The sequence below is a fragment of the Salmo salar genome, chromosome ssa08 (assembly GCF_905237065.1).
Source record: "Salmo salar chromosome ssa08, Ssal_v3.1, whole genome shotgun sequence".
Lineage (NCBI taxonomy): Eukaryota > Metazoa > Chordata > Actinopteri > Salmoniformes > Salmonidae > Salmo > Salmo salar.
The window spans coordinates 16,919,533-16,928,646 of record NC_059449.1 but is presented as its reverse complement, the minus strand read 5'-3'; positions in this window follow the sequence as shown (position 1 = coordinate 16,928,646).

Sequence of the window (9,114 nt, the reverse complement as noted above, 5' to 3'; positions counted from 1 at the left end):
ATTCTGCAGGCCTACAGGCCAGAAAAAGCTGTTTCGTATTAGTCTTGGATATGAGAGATCATCTTTTCTGTGTTGTATTTTACTACCATATATCAAGAGAGGTTATACACTAGGACAAAAAATTGCAACTTCCTTTAATCCTATTCAAACACGTTCATGTTACAGGCATCGAACAGATTAGACCAAGGCGCAGCGTGTATAGTGCTCATCTTTAGATTTTAATGAATGCACTTCAAACAACAAAATAACAAACGCTCAACAGTTCCGTCAGGTACAACAACTAAACGGAAAGTAACCACCCACAAAACCCAAAGGAAAACAGGCAGCCTAAGTATGGCTTCCAATCAGAGACAACGAAAGACACCTGCCTCTGATTGGAAACCATACTCGGCCAAACATGGAAAACGAAACATAGAAATAGAAAACTATAACAAATTCCCCTAGAAACAAAAAACCCCAAAACACACAAAACAACCCCCCTGCCACGCCCTGACTATACTACTATGGCAAATGACCCTTTTTCACTGGTCAGGACTGTCACGCCCTGGCCATAGAGAGGGTTTTATTCTCTATTTTGGTTAGGCCAGGGTGTGACTAGGGTGGGCATTCTATGTCCTTTTTTCTATGTTTTGTGTATTTCTTTGTTTTGGCTGGGTTTCTCAATCAGAGACAGCTGTATATCTTTGTCTCTGATTGGGAGCCATACTTAGGCAGCCTGTTTTCCTTTGGGTTTTGTGGGTGGTTACTTTCTGTTTAGTTCATGTTCCTGACAGAACTGTTTAGCTGTCGTTCGTTTTCTTGTTTTGTTGAAAGTGTTCTATTAAAAGTTAATGATGAGCACTCACCACGCTGCGCCTTGGTCTACTCCTTTCGACGGCCGTTACAAGGACGTGACAGATCAACTGATGATAACACTTACCATTTCAACATAACTACAGGCCCAGTCCAAGTCATATTTTTTATACTAGATCAGGGCATGTCTCATAATATTGCCTTTTTCGGTAAGTGGCTGAGAATGAAAAGACTGAGAGAAAAATCATGTTGGAGATCAATTTGAGTCTGGGCCAGTGTTCCGTTCCAAACTGTGATTTTCACGTTCTTGTTGTCTGAGTGCCACGCCATGTCTCTCCTTTTCTCAGATAGTCATCGGCGGTTTAAATCCTGAGGATCAAAATTGAATTAGCTTTTACACTTAACCTTGAAAATTGGCTTACGTTAACTGTGTTATAGGGCAAACAATGATTGGGTTTCAAAATTTCAGCTCAGCTCAGCTCGTCTGTGGGCACCAGGCCTCGGTGGAGACGAGTGATTAACTAACTGTGATATGAGGACGAGGGAGTTTCTGGACAATGGAAACGAAAACATGCGTAACCCCTTGGAACGCGAAGGAGAAGCAGTATTCGGTTTCTCCTCTCAGTTCTGACTGAAGTTATATGCGTTGATACAGCCGTAGCCTGTGTATTGCTAAAGAGGAGGACGATGGTATAGGACTTTTGCTGATGATCAGTAATGAGCCAGTCAAGACAGCTAGGCTACTTCAGGAGCTGCTCAGACAGTCATTCAACCTGCAGCCACAAGTTCCAGTGGGGAGCAATGAGAATGGCTATACCACAGGGAGACTGCATGCACTGTCTCTCCAACGAACAGTGAAAAGGGAATCCCATAATTCTCACAGCAATAAAATGTTTTATGGGCAAAAATAGAGAATCACTGGAATTTCTCTCTCCATATTTCTGGATAACCACACTGACTGAACAGACCAAGTCTTAGTGCTTTAACGACTAGAAAACAATGACCAGAATAAGCCAGTAAGTGGTCTGCAGTAAATGTCTGACAGAAATAAATGACTGTGTAATTGGGAAAATGTTTCAGCGACATACAAATTATGAACATATCACTGATGCTGTGAATTCTTACATGTTTGTTGCATATAATAACAAGTTAAGAAAGGGTAACGCATCGTGCCAAACAACAGCCCTTCGCTGTGGTACATTCACAATATACCACGCCCCCTTGGGTCTCATTGCTTAAATGTTAGCATTGTGTACAAGTAGTGATGGGGGGAAAAGTTGCTACAGTTACATAACATGATATTATTTTGGACGATATGAACCTGAGGGGGTTGAAATGGGGGCTGAAACTGTGGACATATAAAGAGATCTTAAAACATCTTTTTAGCTTGCTTTTCCTCAGGGTGCTTTTTAGTGTCCGGTTTGTGTCATTCTTGTTTTTTATCTTATGTTTTTATCTTGTTTTTTATCTTATGTTTGTTGTGTAGTAAATATTTCAGCTTTTATTTTCATAGTTTTTTTTTTTTCTCCTGTAAAGCACATTGCATTGCATTCAATGTCTGAAATGTGATGTATAAATAAAGCTTGATTTGACAATATCACAATGTTATTTTTACACAAGTTGGCTGTACCTGCAAACTCCAGTATTTTTCCTTCATAGCTTGTTCTCCATCTTCTTTTTAAATAAGGAGCCAATTTGTTTTCACCACTTTTATTTCCATGACCGATCAAAACTTGATTTCTCATGGCTCTCTATTGTCCCTCTGCAATAGACATATGGTGAGCAATATGTTTGGAACATCGAATCGCAATAACATTTCAGTATCAAATCATAATACATATAGAATCGTGAGAATCGCAATACCTATCGTATCGGCACCAAAGTATCGTGATAATATCGTGTCGTGAGGTCCTTGGCAATTCCCAGCCATATATACAAGAGGGTATAAGAAAGACAAGCAACACAGTAGCCTATGTGATTACGGTAAGGTGTGGGCTGTGGGCACTCTAGGGTTAAGTGTGTGTGTGTGTGTGTGTGTGTGTGTGTGTGTCACTATTAAAAGCCAAATGAGTCAGTCAAACACCCCCTGTCTAAGTCCTGATTTCTCCTGTTTTCCGGAACCCGCAAATGAACAATTCCCCGCATTCACCTCTCAGGTTCTCTTCATGTATTTATTTATTTATCTGTGTTTTGGAGATGAAAGAAAAATAGAAGGAGGTTGGAGGGAGGGAGGAGGTAGAGAAAAAAAAAAGCTGGTTCAATTTCACCCTCGGTTCGTTTACACATCCGGACTCACTCATGAAGAGCCTGAGAGACGACGTGGCACAATAGCCGCAGCGAGAGCTGCAAAGTGCATTGCTGATGAAAAACAGAAAAGACGCATTTAATGGGGCCCATTTATCCAGTCAGGTAGGCCACTCCCCTTTACCCCGCTGTGCTTGTGTACTGTACAACTACCCCAGCACCGGCTTCTCCTGTTCCATGAATTGTGTTTCTTACAGGAAGTAGGCTGTAAAGTATAGGCCACCGGAATAATTACAGCAATTTATGATCAAAGCTAGAACAATGTCCAAGACCAACACAAGGTGACATCGGATAGCGGCACATCTGATGATACACGGGGAAGCTGAGACTGCCAAAAGGTGCCCTGCCAAGGTAGAGGCTGCTGAGAGCTGAAACCGCATCACTACACTTTATTACTGAACAACAAGCGTCTGGAAGTCACTCACACAGGTACTAATTATCCCTTACGACGTTGAGTTTTACCTTGTGAACTTGGAGTGAACTCAGGTGCCTGTGTTGTGTGATCTACGTTGCACAGGATATATGATATGGGGTCAACACACAGATGTTGTACAGGGAGCTATTGTATAGCGGCGGTATCGCGGTAAAGTGGATTATTAAAAGCAGTAAAAACATGTGGTCGGTTTGATTTATTTCCAGGTGCAAAGACGTAGTGGAGATCATGTCAGGAGACACCTGTTTATCTCAATGTGGATAGATTGGATTGACATTCCTTCATTGTACTATAAGCTTGATCACGTGACCTAGGCCTATACTTCAACATTCTTTCCCCCATATTCTATGCATCAAAATGACCCATTCACTCTGTCTCTCTCCAAACCCTTTTCAACTTTGAGACATAACAGGCTGCCTGCTGTAGCACCCTATCTCTCCTGTGCCCTTCAGGCATACTGTATCTCCACTGTCTACAGTCTGACTACAGTTCTGAGATTGGTTTAGGAAAGATGTGATGTGTTCGGATCCTACACTGCTTATGCTCCAACTGCACTGGCAGTGGTTTCTTGAGAGAGAATGAGGACGATATATAGATATATATTGAGCGAGCGACCGATCAACCCTTCTTGGCATGCGGACAACAGTAGAGTAGTACACTACGTGTCAAGGTGTGAAGTTTTGGGGAACCCCAGCAGACAGGAGATATCATGCAGACAGAGGCGCTGTGCAGGGGGGGAACAATCCATGTGTTGTCGTCCTCATGTGTGTCCAGGTGCTTTAAGTCTATTCATTCATGCCATTCAAATGCACCTGCAAACAGTACAGTGGATTGAATGGTTCTCTTGTTGGGGCTTGTGTAGTTCCAGAGGCGTGGTACTATGGTGCAGGTGTGAAATATGCAGGAGGTCATTGGACATGGGCCTAGACTAGAGGAAAAGCTACATCCTGCGATGTTGAGAGCTAGGAGCCAATGACAATAGTTAGCATTCACAGCTAGCCAAGTTTGCTGACTATTGAGCACTATAAACTATAGTTTTAAACATTCAGGTTTGTATTCTATTTCATTAGGATACTCACCTTTCAAAAGTCCATTGCTCGCAATAGTAACATCCCTTCGCTGCACAACTTCCAAGTATCAATAGTAACATCCCTTCGCTGCACAACTTCCAAGTATCAATAGTAACATCCCTTCGCTGCACAACTTCCAAGTATCAATAGTAACATCCCTTCGCTGCACAACTTCCAAGTATCAATAGTAACATCCCTTCGCTGCACAACTTCCAAGTATCAATAGTAACATCCCTTCGCTGCACAACTTCCAAGTATCAATAGTAACATCCCTTCGCTGCACAACTTCCAAGTATCAATAGTAACATCCCTTCGCTGCACAACTTCCAAGTATCAATAGTAACATCCCTTCGCTGCACAACTTCCAAGTATCAATAGTAACAGTAGTGAAACCAAGTTTACAACTCCAAGCCTTCATGAAGAAATATACAGGTAAGTGCCAAAATAAAGGCTATCCGGAACAGCTTCAATGCACCTTGGCATAGATTCTACAAGTGTCTGGAACTCTACGGGAGAGATGGAACACCATTCTTCCATGATAAATGTCATAATTGAGTGTTTTGTTGATGCTGTCTCAGGCGCCGCTCCAGAATCTCCCATAAGTCTTCAATTTGGTTGATGTCTGGTGACTGAGATACACACATACACACCCTTTAAACCCCCTAAGCTCCTTTGAGACCCCTCTTTCAAAGTCACTGAGATCTCTTCTTCTAGACATGGTAGCCAAAATAATGGGCCACTGGGCATTTTCTACATGACCCTCAGCACGATGGGATGTTAAATGCTTAATTAACTCGTGCTTAACCTTTCAATATACTTTGTTTCCCTTATTTACTGAGGCCTTTCCTTTATTCTGGCGGTTACATGTAGTTCGTTGTTCAACATGAGAGGCGTGTGGGGAGATTGATAGAGATTATGAGCGGGAATTCTTCACAATGACTACTGGCGTGCCAGCCTATCACTTGAACGTCACGGTCATCCCCTCTGTGTTGCAGTGGCATAAACGGTGTCATGCTATCAAAGGCTACTATCAACGATTAATTCATCATCTTTGTACTTTGTTTGTTAGTAGGCAGTTGACAACTTGCGTTCAAGCAAGGCTCATTGAAAACCTGCCATTATAAACAACCACGTGTGGCTGTCTTTGACTGACAATTCCATAATGATGCCTGCAGTTGTTCTAGAGAGAGAGAGAGAGAGAGAGAGAGAGGGCTGACTGGTCTGGTGGAATTCGCAAATAAAACAAAGAAATGTTTAGATGCTGTTGCCATGGTAATGTTGCTAGAACTAGGCCCAGCTTCTCCCACCTTGCTGTCCCCATATCATGCAGTCAATGACATCACATGCTTGGGGACTGCACACAGCAGTGACATCATGAAAATCCCTCTTCTCTTTCCTCCAGGTAGGTGGTAGGCAGGCAGGCATACCAGGCAGGTGGAATGTTGCCATTGTCAAACAGCTAGTGCCCTGTAGGTGGGACTGTAGGGGGAAGGCGATGGGCTGGGTAGATACAGCAGGCTGGAGCTGGCCTGGAGCTAGGCTGGTCTCAAAGCCCACCTCAGTACGTGCCTGTCAGGCAGTTTACCCCTGTGTGGTAAAACAGCCAGGAAGAATTCCTCCTTGGTCCTCCCCTGCCCGAAACAGATGCTTAGCCTTTTGATGTGCGGCGGGCCAGAGCAGGATCATTTGATGAATGATATCCTCCTCTTCATATGTTCTAGTCTTCCCCCTCTGAGGTAATGGTCTCCCGGCCTGTCCCGTCTCACTCCGACACGACCAACAGACAGGATAACATAATAAACCGTAATGGATTTATCCCAGCCGAGATATAGTAATAACATGTCTTCAGTATCATATATCAACAGCGAGTAGAAGAAGTAGCAAGGCTGCACGATGTGTGTTTACGTGGCAGCGGCCAATCATTTGTCGTTAACCCCCAGGCTGATGTTATCAAGTCTTTTCAGAGATTTATGTCCACTTTGGATGACATCACTACACTAATTCATAATGGGAGCCAAAAAAAGTCATAGGATCACATAGCGACAGTGTAAACACCGTGGTGACGATACTCCGATAAAGAGAAACGATCATTACCCAACCACAGCTGTCTCCACAACACCCCTTAATGTTACGCCAAGCTCCAAGACTTAGTATACTGTATTTAGCCTGGTTCCTGATCGTTGTCATGCAAATGACCATAGGAGTTGGCTATACAGCAGAAACGGATCTGGAACCAGGCTAGCCTACTGTACTATGCTGTTATTATATAGTCATCTCTCTAGACCATGTGACCAGGATGCTATGGAGTCAGTATGGACTTGATCTGGGAACAGAGACATAAGGATGACAATCCCCCTGTCCTATTTTATGACAGGCTGGAGTTGGCTTTGCTTTGATTCATCTGTCCAGAGTCCCCAGACATCCTGGTGTATATACCATTGTATTGCATTTTGCAGAGAAGAAGAAGAAGAAGAAGCCTGTTTTTATAATGGCTGCCTTTGAATGGAACTAGAACCAGATGGGGGGAAATTGAAGTTAAATGCAGCTGTAATCCATGTAAGCAGCAGAACCTTTTGGCGGTGGAGAGGGGTGTGATGTCATCATACATGCCACGCATGGGTCACTGTGCATCTCTATGGACTGGAGTATCTCTGGGATAGCAGAGATATTGGTGGATGTGCTGGAGGAGAAACAGAGCATCAATCACAAGTGGCATTACAGTACATTAAGCTTGCTGTACTATGGCATCGTGTTGCATTGCCCATGAACACCTAGTTGATCAGCTGGCCACTACTAGTTGATCAGCTGGCCACTAGTTATATGTAAGTCCTTAGATGTTACTTGAGTTGCATTTTTTTTTTATTGCATTTGCCTCCGTTCTAGTATATGCATTGCCATTTTCTAAACTGCTTTGAAAGTAGATATACAGTGAGGGGGGAAAAGTATTTGATCCCCTGCTGATTTTCTATGTTTGCCCACTGACAAAGAAATGATCAGTCTATAATTTCAATGGTAGGTTTATTTGAACAGTGAGACAGAATAACAAAAAATTCCAGAAAAACACATGTCAAAAATGTTAGAAATTGATTTGCATTTTAATGAGGGAAATAAGTATTTGACCCCCTCTCAATCAGAAAGATTTCTGGCTCCCAGGTGTCTTTTATACAGGTAATGAGCTGAGATTAGGAGCACACTCTTAAAGGGAGTGCTCCTAATCTCAGTTTGTTACCTGTATAAAAGACACCTGTCCACAGAAGCAATCAATCAATCAGATTCCAAACTCTCCACCATGGCCAAGGATGTCAGGGACAAGATTGTAGACCTACACAAGGCTGGAATGGGCTACAAGACCATTACCAAGCAGCTTAGGTGAGAAGGTGACAACAGTTGGTGCGATTATTCGCAAATGGAAGAAACACAAAAGAACTGTCAATATCCCTCGGCCTGGGGCTCCATGCAAGATCTCACCTCGTGGAGTTGCAATGATCATGAGAACGGTGAGGAAACAGCCCAGAACTACATGGGAGGATCTTGTCAATGATCTCAAGGCAGCTGGGACCATAGTCACCAAGAAAACAATTGGTAACACACTACGCCGTGAAGGACTGAAATCTTGCAGCGCCCGCAAGGTCCCCCTGCTCAAGAAAGCACATATACATACCCGTCTGAAGTTTGCCAATGAACATCTGAATGATTCAGAGGACAACTGGGTGAAAGTGTTGTGGTCAGATGAGACCAAAATGGAGCTCTTTGGCATCAACTCAACTCACCGTGTTTGGAGGAGGAGGAATGCTGCCTATGACCCCAAGAACACCATCCCCACCGTCAAACATGGAGGTGGAAACATTATGCTTTGGGGGTGTTTTTCTGCTAAGGGGACAGGACAACTTCACCGCATCAAAGGGACAATGGACAGGGCCATGTACCGTCAAATCTTGGGTGAGAACCCCTCCTGAGATGTGTGTAAACCTGGTGGCCAACTACAAGAAACGTCTGACCTCTGATTGCCAACAAGGGTTTTGCCACCAAGTACTAAGTCATGTTTTGCAGAGGGGTCAAATACTTATTTCCCTCTTTAAAATGCAAATCAATTTATAACATTTTTGACATGCATTTTTCTGGATTTTTTTGTTGTTATTCTGTCTCTCACTGTTCAAATAAACCTACCATTAAAATTATAGACTGATAATTTCTTTGTCAGTGGGCAAACGTAGAAAATCAGCAGGGGATCAAATACCCCCCCCCACTGTACCACACCATAGCACCTCCAGTCAAGTCTAGCATTTCTGGCAATCTCAAAAACTGTACTGTACATAAAACTGTCTGGAAACAGTTTCAGCAAAGTTGTTCTACAGTTTAAGCCAAGATGACAAAAAGTAAATGGTGAGACTGTCCTGACGATGTGAGACTGTAATTCAAGTCAATATGAATAAGTGAGATAGGTGAGGTGGGTAAACAGACAGGTGAGGAGAGTAGACAGACAGGTAAGTAGACAGACAGGTGAGGAGAGGTGAG